We start from the raw sequence: 17,893 nt of genomic DNA, 5'->3' as shown, positions 1-17,893 counted from the left end.
TAGAAATTTATCTAATTTTCAGGTTTTAGGAACATGTATATTGAAAAATCACTAGTTTGATGTTGATTTATGAAAAAAATTCTACTGTGAATTACTGAGCAGTTTATTCATGAGCACTTAGAAATTAAACAATGTTTTGAATGTCAAGATCCTACTTACTGTTAACAAGTCAATTCAAATTAACACCATATTTTGTACTAGAGTATTAGTAGTTCCTTTGCTTATGGACATGTCATTCTATTTTCTGCCTTTGAAGTTACATGCCATTTTCCCTAGATGTCTGTGTCCAAATTTCGCTTCGTTCCTAGGGACACTAGTCATTGGATTAGGGACCCCCTAATTCAGGATGATTTCATGTTTTACTTTGCCATTTCACATCTTTCTTGTCTCAGCTTTCCAGTAGAGTGACTCTGGAGATCTAGCACCAGCCCATGTGGTATACATGATTCCTCTGAAGTGTAGAGGAAACTCCCGAATATAGAACATAGGGTACAGCCTGTCTGCTTTCAGCCCTATCCTTCTACAGAGGCTACTTGTTTGGGCTCCTGGGGGCTTGCTGTGTCACCCTTACCAAGTGAAGACTGAATTGCTGGAACTGGTTTCTCAGAAATGAGGGATGCTTTCTGTGGTCAAATCTGAGGCAGTTGCTAAAGACCATGTCAAATAACAGCCTTATGCCAAGGGTAGTTTCAGATAATGATAACTTTTCAGCAGCCTAAAGTTATTAAACATAAGAATACCTTAATTTTCTCTCTAACTGATCTCCCTATGGGACACAGAATGCAGCTGGATGAGCCAAGACATAGTGGTTTCGACAACGGGATCCCACACAACCGACTGAGAGGTTGGAGTCCTGGACATGGCAGCTTGAAAAACATACCAGGGGTATATGTGTGTATGCCCCAATCTGGAAAATAGTGAGAGATGGAAGAGAAGAGGTTGTGGTGTAATCATTCCTCATGGTGAGGGGACTCTTTCGCTTTTCCTCTCTCTTATTCTCTCCAGAAAGTGCACACACCCTCTATCAAAATTTAAAAAAATAATAAAGGTGCCATAATAATAAAATTATACTATTCGGACAAAAATCTTAGCATAAAAAATAAGTATGTTGCAGCTGACAGTGTTTCAGTAAGGAAAGAGTCCTACTTGAAGAAAAGTAAAAAGCTGGTCTACCTTTCTTTCATGACTACACCAATTTGTAGTTCACAATATTCTAACAAGGTATTCTTTCTCCTTTTATAGATTTTGAGGGATCCCTTGACCAGGATGGAACACAGACATCATCTGAATGAGTGAGAACAGCTCTAAATGGAACTGATGTTCTAACAATATAAAGGAAGAAAAATGTCCCTGAATATTTATCAACTATATAAGATCACATACATATGGCAACATTTATTTCTTGCTTTAAAAAATTATAGTGGGGGACCAGCAGGTGATGTGGTGGTTAAGGACTGAATTCCATATGGCCAACTATGTGATTGGAATCCTTGACCTGGCATCTTCAAAAACGTGCTGGACAGGTGTGTATGTATGCCCCATATCCTGAGAAGACAATGGAGGAGAAAGGATTGTGGCATAGCCATTGAACCTGACGGAGGTTTTCTCACTTTTCCTCTCTCTCTATCTCTGTCTGTATCCCGCTAGCACATACAACCTATAGCAAAAAAGAAAGAAAAAAAAAGAAAAGAAAAACATGATGTTGGTCCAGCCCATAACCTGATGGCTAAGGTGGGTGAATCCCACATGGCTGATTGTGTGGTTCAAGTTTTAGACCCTGCAACTTACGAAACACACCAGGCACATGTGTGTGCATGTGTGTGTGCATGCACACACGTGTACAAACATATTAAAATCCAGAAAGGAAAGAGAAATAAAGGAGGAGGGATTGTAGTGTGACCATCCCATCTGGTGCTTTTTCCTCACTTTTACTGTCTCTCTTCAGCAAATGCACACGTACTCCGGCAATTTTTTTAAGTCATGTTTAATTATCAAATTGTTGTACAAGTATATACCACATGGATGTAAATTTAATGTCAACAACAACTTTTTTTAGAGGTTTTTGCCTTAGGGCGCATGCGCTCACCGGAGAGAGAGAGAGAGAGAGAGAGAGAGAAAGCTCATGTGAAAGACAGAGTAAAAGAGGGAGAATGAGAATTCACCCCCTATGGGGGATGGCCGCTCCACAATCCCTTCTCCATTTTCCTCCCAATACCTTGGGCAGGCATGCACACATGCCAGCATGAGTTTCAAGCCACTAGGTCTGGGACTCGGACCTCAATCGGCCATGTGGGAGTCCAGGGACGTAATTGCTATGCCGTCTGTTAGTCCTGCAACAATACTGTTTTTAATTGCCAGAGGGTGTGTGCACTCATCAGAGAGAGACAGACATCCACAAAAAGGAGGGAGAGAAAGCTCCTCCTCAGTGGAGCATAACATTATAAGTACATATGATAAGACCTACAATAGGAATTTAATATCTAGTATCTAATTTAATTCACACAACAACTATATAGTAGGCATTAATATTGTTATTGCCTGAGGGGGTGCAGAATTAGCAGAGAAAGAGAGAGACAGAGAGACAGAATAAGAGCAACCACTTCCCAATGAGGCATGATCACACCACAATTCTTTTTCCTTCATTTCTCTATTCTGTAAGGATTTGGGACACACACAAGCATGCACCCAAGTGAATTTTATAAGCCAGTGGGACCAGGACTCAAACCACAGTTAGCCATGTTGAATCCAGCTTTCTTTGCACTGGAATTACTGCTGAGCCATGTGGCTAGCCCAAGGCAGGTATTTATTTCCATTGTACAGATCAGAAAACAGACTGATAGAAATATAAGTAGCTTGAGCAGGATCAAACAACAAATGAAGGGTATCATTTAAATATAGTCTGCCTATTTCCATGTTTATGTTCTTTTTATTGAACTATGCAATCTATGGGTTTTTTTACTTTCAAATTCTTTAAAATACAAGCCATTCAATACATATTCATAGTCAAGAATTCCATTACTATATAGAAGTAGCTATCTGATCTATAAATTACACAAAGAAGAAAAGTCTCTTAAAAGGGTATGCTGAATGTTTCTTTTAAATATTGTGATTAGAAAAAAAATAAAATATTGTGATTAGTAAAGCAATGGAAAAATCTTTCCATTATTCAAGATATTTAAGTATAACTACACTAGTTATCAAAGAAAGCATGTGCTGTTATGATGAATAGTGTTTTTATAAGAAATAGTGGAAAATGCAGCATTACTATTAAATGAAATATGTATGATCACCAAAACTGTTTAGATACTAGAAGCTAAAGAGTAACAAGTATATATTCTTTTTAAATTGAATTATATCCTCTTAAAAATATCTGTATCATTGTGTTCTTTTCTCCAAAAAATCACATTTATGTACATTTTGGTAAGGAATGCCCATTTGGAAATCATTTTATATTTTATATTTCTTAAATAAATAGATAAAAGACATGCAAGCTTTTTCAATAAAGCACCATATATTTAGCCCATAAGAAGTCATAAACCATATGTCAGCTCCAATACTTTCCTTGAGGCATATGTTGTTGGCTTTATAATATATTTACCATACAGTAATTTTAATATTTATGTAAATTTCCCAATATGTAATTAGTAGCATATGTGGAAACAGTCAATTTTTAATATAAATTGTTTTGAAATGCTCTGCTGACAAACATATAATTTGTGATTGCTACTTACATACAGCAGCTCATTATATTTAAGAAATACAAATAAAATATAAGGAAATAATGCTGAAACCACTGTTAATCACAACCTTATAGTTTCTACATAAGAATGTTTTATTTCTGGACTTTCTGAAATATTACACAGGAAAATTATGTGGCAATTACTTTGTGTTTAATACACAAGCCACAAACTTTACTCAGCTATTTACACTAATGAAAAGTTCATAAACAGGGACCAGCAGTTAGCATAATGGCTATGTTGCTGGATTCCCACATAGTCGACCACGGTTCAAGTCCTGGACCCGGTGGCTTAAACTCATGCCGGGAGTATATGAGCACGTGCCCAAGATCCCAAGAGGAGAATGGAGGAGAAGGGATTGCGGTGTGGTCATCCCCCCTGGGGGGTGATTTCTCACTTTCTGTCTCTCTGTCTCTCTCTGTCTGTCTGGCAAGTGCACGCACCCTATAGCAAAATCCTCTCCAAAAAAAAAAAAAAGTTCATAAACATACATACCTATTTACAAGTATGTGTCATACATGTAATGTTATTTATACAAGATACACTGCAATCAGTTACCATTTATTGCAGTTGTATTATACTATTGACTAATATGTTAATAAACTAACTGTCTCTAAGGTGTTTGTAGTCCTAGAAGTTGGTGTCAGAGCCTTAGTTTCTTTAACTTAAAAATCAGGTGTATAGGGACCAGCAGTTGGTGTAATGGCTATGTTGCTGGACTCCCATGTAGTAGACCGTGGTTCAAGTCCCAGACCTGTTAGCTTAAACTCACACCGGACATGTGTGCATGTCTGCCCTAGATCCCAAGAGGAGAATGGAGGAGAAGAGATTGAGGTGTGGCCATCCCCTCAGGGGATGATTTCTCATTTTCTGTCTCTGTCTCTGTCTCTTTCTGGCAAGTGCACATGCCCTTATAGCAAAATCCTCTCCAAAAAAAAATCAGTTGTATTAATACCTACTCTACAAGATTGTTGTGAAAATCTATATATAAAACATACACATTAAAAATAATTGAGGGATGGGGCCATCAGGTAGCATAATGGTTAAGGTGCTGGACTCCTGCATAGTTGACCTCAGTTTGCGTCCTGGATCTGCTGACTTGCTTTCTCACCTTCTCTATCTCTCTCTTTCTCTCTCCCTTCAGTGAGTGCATATGCCCTAGTAAATTTTAAAAATAATAATTATAATAAAAAATAAAATTCAATAAATAATTATTTAAACTTTTCTTTTTTTAAATAATTGAGGGCTTGGACCAGTAGGTGGCATGGAGGTTAAAGTAGTGAGACCTCATAAGCTGACTATGCAGTTCAAATTCTAGACCCAGTGTCTTGAAAATCAAGCTGTGAGCATGTGCATATGTGCTCAAAATCCTGAGAGAAGAATGGAAAAGAAGGGATTGTGGTGTGACCATTCCCCCTCGGGGGTGATTTCTCATTCCCTATCCCTCTCCCTGTCTCTCTCTGGTGAGAGCATGCACCCTATAGCAAACTAAGAAATAATTAATAACAATTAATTAAGGGCCATCTAGTGATGCAGTGGTAATACAATGCTCTATGATTCTGGAATTAACACAGGAAGGCCCTGGGTTGAAATCTTGTGGACTCACTGTACATGCTAGGTACAAATGCATGCCCATAATCCAAGCTCCCTGAGGCTGGGGGTGGATCACAATATAAAGACCTTATTGGGGGTGTCTGTATTTCTATTTTTCTCTCTCATAAGAGAAGTAAATAACCTTAAATATTTTAATTGAATACCATTTAAAATTATATGATAAAGATAACTAATAACTTATATTACTAGTAATATTATTAATAATTTCTTATTATCTAAGAAATAAGCCAGGAAGTCTGAAATGTGTAAGTTCACAGAAAAGAAGGGATTAAGTTCAATGTTATGAAACAAGATACCTACCAATAATGCTGACCTGGTGACTACTAGAATCTACTCCAACCAAAGCTTAGCTCGTAAAAAGATAAAGAAGAGAGCCTTTCTACATAGATTAATAAAATTTGTAAAGACATAGACTTGGGAATAAACACAAATTATCTGTAAATTGGTAACTGGAGATCATTTGGAACATCCTTGGGAACAGAACTCGCATGCTTGCACTGTCTGTTCTCTTTTTCTCTCTCTCCCTCTGCATTTGTTTCTAATATCTTTCATGGTTGCTACTCTCTGATTTCTTTGTCTCTCATTGTAAGTAAATTGGCTTTCTTGCCCTATATTGTCGGTGGCAAATCCAGGTCTGATTTGTCATTAACTAATCCGGTGCCTCTACGTACTATACGTATCTTACATTCATACTCCACAATTTTCAGAGAGAAGGAACAGAATTGGTAGGGTTTGGACCAGAATTCCACCATTTATCTAGTCAGAAGTAACCAGAGATGGCACAATTTCATGACCTAATAACTATGCAATAGACTGTAGGATCAGTACTCATGGAAATGAAGAGAACTGGTAGAGGAGTTGTGTCAGGTCTATTCAAGTAGGTAACACCAATCTAAATGTTCTTGGTAGCTTGAAAATTCTCATTGTAATCAACACACAAAAGCAAAGCACTGTGGTCATTTCTGTGCTAGTATTTTTTAAGGCTCTTGTCGGCCATGGTTAATACAGCTTCTAGTAAACAATGAAATAATTAATACCATAAAAGCAAAGCACATTATTTCTAGACACTGAGTTGCATTACAGTTAATTATAAAAACTTCCTAAGAAATGCATTAAATGTGGGCATAAAATCCAGTAGAGTAAACACATAACTGAATATATAAAAAGGAAATATAAACGGAATATATTTAAAAGTAAATGTGAAAGAAAACTCAACTTAGGGTACTAAATGCCTATACCCTTGGACAAATCATATGATTCTCTAGGTTTTCAAGAATTCTGTAAATTAAGCTCATTTGACTAATGTGTTTTGATGGTCTTCTCAACTTTTACAATTTTATGGTATATTTTTCTTCCCATAAGTTGTGCAGTAAAGGTAATGACATATAGTCTAAAGAGAATTCATTTCAAACAAAATTAAACATTGATAGTATAAAGAAATGCATGTAAAATAAAACCATTTTTTCCACTTGCATGCTACCAGTAATAAGTATGTAGACGATGTATTTTAGACTTTTTTTTTAACAAAAGCAATCTTTATAATTTGTAATAATCTATTCCTCTTGGAAATAGATTTTGAGATTTTTAGATAGTATTCAAAAGTATCAGGTCCCTGAAGACATATATACAATTTTGTTTTGCTAAAAGGTGAATTTTTAATAAAATAAGATGCATTCAAAGGCAGTTAGAGGCCATGGGAAGGGAATATTAACATTCCTATCGCTAGCACTGAGTATAACTTTTCCTTCCTTGCTTTGTGCAATGAATATATACTCATTTAAGACCTCTTTCTTAATATTTTTAAAAATGAGGTACTTCTCAGATCAAAACAGCCATATGGCATGACCAGGATGGCAGAAAACAAACACCAACTCCCATGTAGACAAAGTGTAGAAGGAAAATTAGAGTAGACATAAGTGTAATGACACAGTAATAAAAACAACTTTTGGTCCTAAGCCCAAAATAAGTCAGGATAGAATTAAAGAGACTCTGGCAATAGTTTGTTCAAAAGTTAATGTCATAAGTACTACCATGCCTTTCTATTCCCTGCAGGGACTGCATGACCATCCACCTGTCGGGATAATTACTATAACATTCTTCATGGACCGAGTTGCAGTAAGAGGATTTTTTTACACAACATAAAATATAACAACATGGTTCATTCAATCCAATGGCTGGCCAACCAGCAAATGCTGATTTGATGAAAAATGACCAATTTATAGGATGACAACAATCAGTCTAGAAACCAATTTCAGATAAAGCAGCATCTAAACAAATGATGATGAAAAAAAGAGATAATTAAGAAAAGTTCTACCATAAACAAAATATCTAGTTAACTAAGTTTTCAGTATATCGTTTTTGAAAACAATGCATAACAGCTAAAACAAGTTGCCCAAAATAAGAAGTAGGGATATAAATCACTTGTTTCAGGAGGCCAACAGGTGGAATAGTGGATAATGTGCTGGACTCCCACATGGCCGACTATGGTTCAGCATGGCAGCTTGAAATCACACTGGGCACATGCATGCAGGCCAAAAAATCTCAGAAGGAGAATGGAAAAGGGATTATGAAATGGCCATCTCCCATAGGGGGTTATTTCTCACTTTCCCTCTCACTGTCTCTCCTCTCTGGTGAGTGCACATGCCCTATGGCAAAAACCTTTAAAAATTGTAAAGAAAAAAAAAAAAGACATAAAGACATTTATGACAAAGTCACTTATTACAATCCCATCCCTTCTTTCTCAAGTACCTCATGTATATATTTATGGTAGACAACCAGTGGCAAATCCAATAGGTACCTCTGATATACCACTCAGAAAGACAGTACTTGGCAATCTCGAAGTTGCATATCCAAGGAAGCTCAGGAACTCCAAACAGTAACTACAAAAAAGACAAGCTTCTCTTTCTTTCTATTTTATTTTTGTTAGAGGTCTTTACCTTTGTTTTGAACTCACTGGAGAGCGGGAAAGAGACCGAGACATAGAGGGGGGAAGTGAGAAATCATCTACCAGGGGGATGATCACACCACAATCTCTTCTCCTTTCTTCTCCTCCCAGGATCTTGGACATGCATGCATACCCACCCAGTGTAAGTTTCAAGCCACCAGGTCTAGGACTTGAGTCATGTCCATCCATGTGGGAGTCCAGTGAGATAACTGCTATACCTTCTGCTGGCCCCAAGGATTCCTCTTCAAGGAACCATCCCGAGACTAGTACAAAGGGTGCAGCTGAGTTTGAGGTAGGGTAAAATTATGGCTGATTCAGAGAACCAGAGAAGGAAAGATCTAGAGCAAAAATAGGGCAAGTTCCAGACTAGCAGTTGGTGTAATGGCTATATTGCTGGACTCCCATGTAGTTGACCGTGGTTCAAGTCCCGGACCCGGTGGCTTAAACACACCAGTTGTGTGTGCATGCGTGCCCAAGATCCCGAGAGGAGAATGGAGGAGAAGGGATTGTGGTGTGGCCATTCCCCCTGGGGGATGATTTCTCGCTTTCTGTCTCTCTCTGTCTTTCTGGCAAGTGCACATGCCCTATAGCAATAACCAAAAAAAAAAAAAAAAGAAAAAGAAAGAAAAATCTGTGGTGGCTTAAAGCCATCTAGACTGAGGTCAATTGACAGATGGGCCACTTGAGTACAGATCTGTGAAGAAAAAGAGGAATATGAGATAGAAAGTTGAGTTTAACAAGAGTAGAAGCCAAAGTGAATACATAGATATGCACCTTCGAGAAATCATTAGAATTTCAGCAATTCTCACAAAGTTTTGAATAGCAAGAATATCAATGAATATAGACATGCATTATACATATATTCTGTCACACATACCTACCAATGATCCCCAGTCTTCTCCCCACCCCTCGCCCCCACCACAGTGTGGCAATATAAAAGTAAAAAAAGAAAAAAGAGAAAATAGGAACCTGGAGTCAGCTGAAGAATTCTACATGTACAATTCATGGAGAAAAGTGCACAAGTGTGTTCACAGCAGCCAGATCATTGCTAAGCCTATGATAGCCTACAACTGAACAATCGAATTGCTGTGACAAAATAACTTGAAATTGAAACCTGCAGAAGTATAAGCGAGGTCTAACTATTAATAGAAAAAGCCCCTCTGTCATAGGCATAACAAGTTGGATAAAATGTAAATAGGGTGAGAGAGTAATAGAGACTGAGGTCAGAGTTTTAGGATTCTGTGGAAAATGTCAGTAAGCACTCAGACCTCCTATCACAATAAAGCAGTAACATGATGGTTACGGAACCACCTAGTGGTAGATAGGAAATATTTTCTTTCAGGAGAGGTCAGATTAGCTATTCTCTAGGGCATATATACATTCAAGATATAGGAAGTAGTAGCACAGGAAAGCACAAGAAGAAAAACAGCCCAAAAAATCATCATCATGGTCATTAAGAGAAAAAATAGATGTGTTCATTTAGATAACTTCCTAGATCAGTTCTTGTTAAAGGTACAAAGGGTCTTCAAAAAGTGATGGAAAACATGCATTATGAAAAAAACTATGTGTAGATTATAAAACATTTTTGCATCAAAATGAACTTAAACTATGATTTTATTTTTCCATGAATTTTTTGAAGTCCCCACATACTAGGAGACAATAAATCATCTTAGAGTTTGTTGAAATACAGAGAGTATTTCCATAGATCTGGGACAGGGGCTGAGGGTTTGTATTTTTAAAGAAACTCTCAGGTGATGTTCCTATCACTGGCTTCAGACCATACTTTGATCAGTGAGATACTAAAGTATGAGTCATTTGAGAGCGTATATCAATCTCCTACACTATTCTTTACCCTCCTACAGGACAGTTTGGCCCAGATAGTTGAGAATCTTTACTTAAAAACCAGGTGTTTCATATCAAGACTGGGTTTCCTGGTTATCTTCAAATACTTAGGACAGGCAGTATTGAGTGACTTAAAGAATCATGGCAGCCATCAACTGAAGCTGAGAGAAAGCAACCCCTGTAGAGGAAGCATGTTTCCTCCATGCCTCCACTTCACTACCAGGTACATCCGTAATGGAGGCAGAGACCATTGGCTATCCATCATCTAATGGCTACGTTGGTTTTGTTTAGTACAGAAATATTTTTCTATACCCATGGCTCTGCTGAAATTAAGAAAACAAGTTTAAACCAAATTGTATCATGTTCTATATATTTTCTATATCATCATTTATACTACCTGCCAATTCCCTTTTAGTTAGTTTTTTGAGAGATTTTTGCTATACGGCCAATGCACTTTCCAGAGACAGACAGAGAGACAGAAAGCAAGAAATCAACCCCCAAGGTGGAAGTCCATGCCACCATCCCTTTTCCACTGTCTCCTCTAAAGATCTTGGACACATGCACCTGATGTGAGTTTTAAGGTGCTAGGTCCAGGACTTGAACCATAGCGGACTATATGAGAGCCCAGCAATGCAACTATTATGCCATCTGCTGGTCCCCCTTTTAATTTTTGACTTTGTGACACAGTCTTATTCAACTCTCCATTTCTAGTACCTAAAACAGAACGTGAAATATTATGTTGTCTGAAAAGTCATGAATATTTTTCTATGCCAAAATGTGTCATGACTTTCTCAAAGTACCAAAACTATCAGGAGTTGGCTTTCTTATGTAACATACATCTAGGAAAAGAGAAAATCAGAATTAAGATCTTCATTTGGGATCCTTCAGTGGGATTCTTCTCTGTTACATTGGCATTTCCTTCATGACTTTTTTTTTTTTTTTTGAGAGGTTTTTGCTACAGGGCACGTGTGCTCGCCAGAAAGACAGAGGGACACAAAGACACAAAGTGATAAATCACCCCCCAGGGGGAATGGCCATGCCACAATCCCTTCTCCTCCATTCTCCTCTCGGAATCTTGGGCACGCATGCACATGCGCCAGGTGTGAGTTTAAGCCACTGGTCCCAGGACCTGAACTGCAGTCGACTACATGGGAATTCAGCGACATAGCCATTACGCTAACTGCTGGTCCCGATGACATGGGTTTTAATGTGCAGTCAGACCTTTGATCTATATTTATATCTTCCTAGAGTGATCCTACAGGTTAAACTTTAGATAAAATTTTTAAATTCATGTTGTAGCTTGACAAATTAGATGATGGGGTTATGTGAGCTGCTCCTTGAGAAAAAAAAAATTTGGTTAGTGGTATTCAAAATGATGATAAAATTAAATTTATATGTGTAACCTTACCATATTGCTTAAATCGTTAATTTGAACATTGGCGCTTTCTCATTTGTGTCACAGATTTATACTGTCCTAAAAATAGCATAAGAGGAGTTTTTCTTTTTTACTGGAAATTGAGATCAAAAGGCAAACAAAATGACCACAAAAGGTCAGAATATAATTAAATCCCACTTTCAGTGGTTATAAATCATACTTTATACTTTTTATGAGTTCTTTGCAAAGGAGTAGGAAACATGACTCCTTTTATCAGATCTGTGTATTTTGTTTAAAAAGAAACATTTGGGTAAATGATTCCAGACAGAATTGAAAAATGAAAAGCGTGTATGTATGTGGTGGTGGAGGGTGGAATGGCATGGAGAAGAGCAGATTCAAAACAGAAGCATGATGCCTACTTCAAGCAGACACTCAAATATTCAAGAAAATGTAAAACAATGTTTCATACATAGCTCATGACTAAAAGTGTTCAAGCACTGCTGAGAACACCAACAACATGAAATCAAAGCCCAAATAATAGAAAGTTAGATTTTAATCAAAATACTTGTCTTGTGTTTGTAGAGGAGATCCCATGCTTTATATCCTGATGCATGCATTAGACTCACAAAAATGTTCCCTTCCTTGTTATCGTGCAATGGTTCACCAGCAAGTTTTGAAAATTATATCATCCACAATCTATGGATACTATTACTTTCTTCTCCCCTTTCCACAAAACACTCATACATATAGATGTGCTACATTTCTTTCTAAACCTATGTTTAAATCAGGGTAGAGTCAGACAAACCAGCAAGTCCTGTTGCCTTTTCATCTTCCCTTGTTCCTATCACTCTATTCATATCTGATATCCCTATTCCTGTCCCTGGAGTTCTTGGCATGCAGGATCCACATTGGATGATATGAAAAGATATCATTTTTGAGAAACTTCCCTGTCATGGGAACCAGCAGTTAGCGTAATGGCTATGTCGCTGGACTCCCACGTAGTTGACTGCGGTTCGCGTCCCGGACCCAGTGGCTTGAAGCTCACGCTGGGCGCATGTGCGTGAATGCCCAGGATCCCGAGAGGAGAATGGAGGAGAAGGGATTGCAGGGTGACCATCGCCCCCTGGGGGGTGATTTCTCGCTTTCTGTCTCTATGTCTCTCTCTCTCTGTCTGGCGAGCGCATGCACCCTGTAGCAAAAACCTCTTCCCCCCAAAAAAAGAAACTTCCCTGTCTTTTTCTGATCTCTCTCCTCTCAAAACTCATCATGCCACATCTCTTTAAAGTGTGCTTTAAGTTGCTAATATTTTAAAGAGCTCCTCCTTGGAGATGAGTGGTTGGTGTCAAGGAAAGGAGAACTATGGGAGAAACATCTACTAGAAGAGGAGTGGTGAACAAGATTAAGCTAACGGAAAATGTTTTGTTTGGCAGTACACTGTTTGAAAAGATTTTAGCCAATTTTTAAAACTCAAAATATTTCACATAAAATTCCATATATCTAGCTTATTTTGAAAAATCAAAATATCTGTCTATATTAAGGCCCACCTTCTTGCAAGTCAATAGTGACCTGGAGCTGTTCCTTTAATAAAGAGCCTGTATTCTTAGTTAACCAGATCTCATAACACCCTGTTGTTATTTATATTTATCTCTTTTCATAACTTTTTCTTTCTTTTTTTTTTTTTTGAGAGATTTTTGCTATAGGGCATGTGTGCTTGCCAGAAAGAGAGACAGAAAGCGAGAAATCATCCCCCAGAGGGGATGGCCATGCCGCAATCCCTTCTCCTCCATTCTCCTCTTGGGATATTGGGCACGCACGCACACACGCCCAGCGTGTTTTAAGCCACCGGGTCCAGGATACAAACCGCAGTCAACTACGTGGAAGTCCAGTGACATAGCCATTATGCAAACTGCTGGTCCCCACCTGGCATGTTTTTCAAGCCACCCCACCAGGTTTGGGACTTGAACCACAGAGTTGGCCATGTGAGATCTAGCAATTAACCACCATACCACCTGCTGGCTCAGTTCTTTCTCATTTTAATGGCTGTAGCTAATGAAATTGGCTAAAATAATGAAATCTCCAGGATTTGCTTCTTTATAAAAATCTCATAATGTTTTTACTGTCAGTAGAATCTTGTTTTTCAAATCTCAGTTACTGAAGTTTCTATATTAACATGAAATATCACTTAGAGCTAGATTTAAAGAACTATAACAGATGCACATTTTCTCTAACCTTTATCTTGGCTTATAAACTTTATTTTTGAATCTCATTTTAAACATGGAAACTTTTCTAGGCTCTGTTCATAATCGTCATGCTGAGATGGTGGTGACAACATCATCCTGTTAGTCAACTGGAGAAAGATCTAGGCAAGTGCTCAGCAGAGTTCCGGTGTCAGCAAACCAAAGTCAAGCTGTTATAATTTCTGGAAGACAGGAGATACAAGGAAGGAAAAAAACCTGGGATCTAACTGATCAATCATGTGTTTGAAAGGGGAAATCAGGTAAAGGGGAAGAAGTTAACTAAAGGAAGATTGCAGTACCAATAGGCAAAAATCAGTTGTCCTATGTCATCCTTGAGGTTTGCTGCTAAAAATGGATAACTCTTGGTCTTCAGAGGTTTTGAAATGCATTAGTGTAACTACATAAAGGAGAGAAATATTATATAGTTTTCAATTTTACGTCAACAATTACAGTGAAGTTGACCTCTGGAAGAAGTCTAAATGAGAGTTATTGCAGTCACTATTCAAACCCTTATTTGAGTAGGTATCATTTTTTGTCACCTACCTCTATTTATGACCCTGGACCTTTGATTTTGTCTTTGAGCAAAACTCATTCTTTTAAAATCATATTAAAGTCAATTTCATTGCCCTGCTTCCTTCCCTCCACCAGCTTTTACTGAGGCTGGTTATGTGTTGTTGTTGTTGTCTTTTTTTAATATCCAGTTGCCTTTTTTTTATGTATTTGCTTTTAATTCATTTCTGTCTACTAATATATGAATATAAAAATGTCAATATAAGTACTCTATGCAATTCAACTAACATTATGAACTTCAATTTTAACCATCTCTCCTCTCTCTCTCTCTCGCTTTTTTTTTTTTTTTTTACTCCTCTCAATTTTATGCTTGAGAGAAATCTTCATATTGAGCAGCAAAGAAAGCCTGACTGAACAGTAAACTCCTAGGGAAACATTTAATTTTGTAGAATAAGCCCTGTATAAATTTTGCGATGAGGAGATTTGCAGCATGGTATAAGCCCTAGCTGGATTTCTAGCTCATTCCTGAGGTTCTTAAAGTTTCCTACTTCCTTTTTATGGTATTTTTATGTTTCTTTACATCCTCTTGTATTTACAAAGACTAGTTCCATCCCATGCAAGAAAAAATTCCTATAGTTAGATATAAAGTTCTTGTACCTGAGTCAGGTACAAAAATTAATATTCTTTTAAAAACTAACATCTAGGGACCAGCAGTTAGCGTAATGGCTATGTCACTGGACTCCCATGTAGTTGACCATGGTTTGAATTCCAGACCCAGTGGCTTAAACTCATGCCAGGCGCGTGTGTGTGCCCAAGATGCCGAGAGCAGAATGGAAGAGAAGGGATTGCGGTGTGGCCATCCCCCCTGGGGGATGATTTCTCTCTTTCTGTCTCTCTGTCTCTCTCTGTCTTCCTGGTGAGTGCACGCGCTCTATAGCAAAAACCTCTCCAAAAAAAAAAAATAATAAATAAATTAATAAGTGACATTCAATAACACTGAATGATTATCATGAAATTCATTATTGTTGGACATTGCTGCTTCACTTAACTAATACCAAAATTAATTATCTCTCCTATAATCTTAACCTCTTCTTTTTTACTTTACAAGCTAACATATATTTATTGCTTTTTACTAGGTACTTTTCTAAGCACATCATACATCCCTATTTTGACATTTTTTAAAAAGGCTTTAGGGGAGGGACCAGCAGTTAGCGTAACGGCTATGTCGCTGGACTCCCACGTAGGTGACCGCGGTTCGAGTCCCGGACCCGGTGGCTTAAACTCACGCCGGGCGCGTGTGCGTGCGTGCCCAAGATCCCGAGAGGAGAATGGAGGAGAAGGGATTGCAGCGTGGCCATCCCCCCTGGGGGGTGATTTCCTGCTTTCTATCTTTCTGTCTCTCTCTGTCTGTCTGGCGAGCACACACTCCCTATAGCAAAAACCTCTCCAAAAAAAAAAAAAAAGGCTTTAGGGGAACCAGCAGTTAGTGTAATGGCTATGTATGGCTATGTTGCTGGACTCCCATGTAGTCGACTGTGGTTCGAGTCCCGGGCCCAGTGGCTTAAACACATGCCAGGCATGTGTGCATGCGTGCCCAAGATCCTGAGAGGAGAATGGAGAAGGGACTATGGCGTGGCCATCCCCCCTGGGGTGGGGGGTGATTTCTCACTTTCTGTTTCTGTTTCTGTTTTTGTGGCGAGCATACGTGCCCAATAGCAAAAAAAAAAAAAAAAAAAAAAAAAAAAAAAAAAAACAAACAAAAAAAAAACACCTCTCCAAAAAAAAAAGCTTTGGGACTGCAGATGGCATAACAGTTACGTTGCTGAACTCACACGTAGTCAACTACAGTTCAAGTTCTGGACCCAGCAGTTTGAAACTCAAGCCAGATATGTATGTGTGCGAGCCCAAGATTCTGAGAGGAGAAGGGATTACTTAGTGGACATCCCCCACTGGGGAGTGATTTCTCACTTTCTATCTCTGTCTCTCCAGTGAGTGCACATGCCCTTTAGCAAACATCTCTCTCTCTCTTAAAAAAAAAAAAAAAGGCTTAGTTTGTTCAAACAAGTTTCTCAATATCTACAGCTAGTAAATGATAATACTGACATAAAATTCCAGATAGTCTGATTAAAGGTTGCCTTCTCAATAAACTTAAGGAAACTCATAGTGATTACCTGATGCACAAAATCTTAATTTCCTGTCATCAAGAAGACTTAGGCAATATTTGTCAATTCACTTTAGCATTGAAGGTTTCAACACAGGGATTACAAGCTCTGTCATGAATCCTGTCTTACAACTTTAACATGTGTATTGTGTATTAAACATAAGTTTTGATAATTTATGTTAGCAATTAATTTATGAGACCAGTTTTCCTTTATTTTAATGTCACCTTGAATTATTTCTCCCAATTACCTGAGGATATCCTGTCAACATAGTCATGTGACAAAAATGATGAATATGAAAGTGTTCCATGGTCAAATCCATTTGAAAAACTTGCCTGTGGGTCTATCCTCTAAATCCACAAAACTGATGAAAAGTGGAGAGATGACTTGCCTTCTCAGAGGCTTCTGCTAGACTAGTGGGTGAGGAACCACACCTGCAAGGCTATTGATTATGGAGCACCAGAAGGGAGAAAATGGAAGAATCAATTACACCCTCAACTTGCAGGACAATAAATGGACATGGGAACAACAGGATGTAAGGTGAACACTTCCCTGGAAGGCAGGGATGTGCAACAGAATTGCATTAGACTGGAAAGCAGGATGTGAATGTCAACCCTACAGCTGTTGGCTTTTGTGAGTATGCATGGTCCTTAAAATCTCTAGGCTTCCATTTCACTGAACAAATTTTTATTTAATTGTTTGGCCTATGTGTGATTTATATGAGCATTATATTGTCACTTTAACTTAGGTCATTACTATTTCAAAGAAAAGATGTAATAAACTACAAGAAAATAGAAATCAAAGTTTGTTAAAGAGTCTTGGTTAAAAAAAAATCTAGATTTAAGAATAAGAGAAGTGAGATGACCTTTAGTCCAAATAGACTACATATATTAATCTGCCAAGGATCTAAACAAGGAGGTATAAGATAAGGCACTTAATGAAATAGTTTAAGTCCAACATACTATGAAAATGATACTCAGCACAGGAACATTTATTGAATATCAAAATAATCTTTAGTAGTAAATTCATATTAAATCATAGCATATATGTAGAAAAACATATCTACGTTCTGGGAAAGTATATTTGATTTAAATGACCAATATTTTGTTATTTCACTTTCTTCCACTCACCTTAAATACAAGGCAGCAATACCAAGGAGAAGTTTTATTTAACTGGACTAGTGAGAAATGTATTCATGTTGGAACATTCACTTTATAAGCTAAGTGATAGAATGTAAAAAAGAAATTAAAATAAAATAAAATATATATTAAAAAAAGAAGGGTGAAAATGTTTCACTAACCAAAGAAAGGATGGTTTAGAGAATTATCTTATGTCTAAATTGTGAAATCATGGGTCATATTAGGATAATGAACATGGTTCCTCTCTTTGAAAAAGTTTCTAAAACATTGTAAGCATCTCAGATGTTGATGTGACTTGAAGTTACTTTCAGGAAAACTGAAACTTTCCTTCAGATT

At 37.7% G+C, this 17,893-nt stretch overlaps 1 protein-coding gene and 1 pseudogene across 1 annotated transcript in view; one reads left to right on the top strand and one right to left on the bottom strand.

Moving 5' to 3' along the window:
- NAV3 (neuron navigator 3) overlaps positions 1 to 17,893 on the bottom strand; it is a 688,714-nt gene that overhangs the window by 336,489 nt on the left and 334,332 nt on the right.
- LOC102484543 (S-phase kinase-associated protein 1 pseudogene) overlaps positions 781 to 17,893 on the top strand; it is a 37,171-nt pseudogene continuing 20,058 nt past the window's right edge.

Source organism: Tupaia chinensis, unplaced genomic scaffold, assembly GCF_000334495.1.
Source record: "Tupaia chinensis unplaced genomic scaffold, TupChi_1.0 Scaffold000085_1, whole genome shotgun sequence".
Taxonomy (NCBI): Eukaryota; Metazoa; Chordata; class Mammalia; order Scandentia; family Tupaiidae; genus Tupaia; species Tupaia belangeri.
Note: the sequence above shows the minus strand (reverse complement) of the source record. Positions and strands in the feature narration are given on the sequence as shown.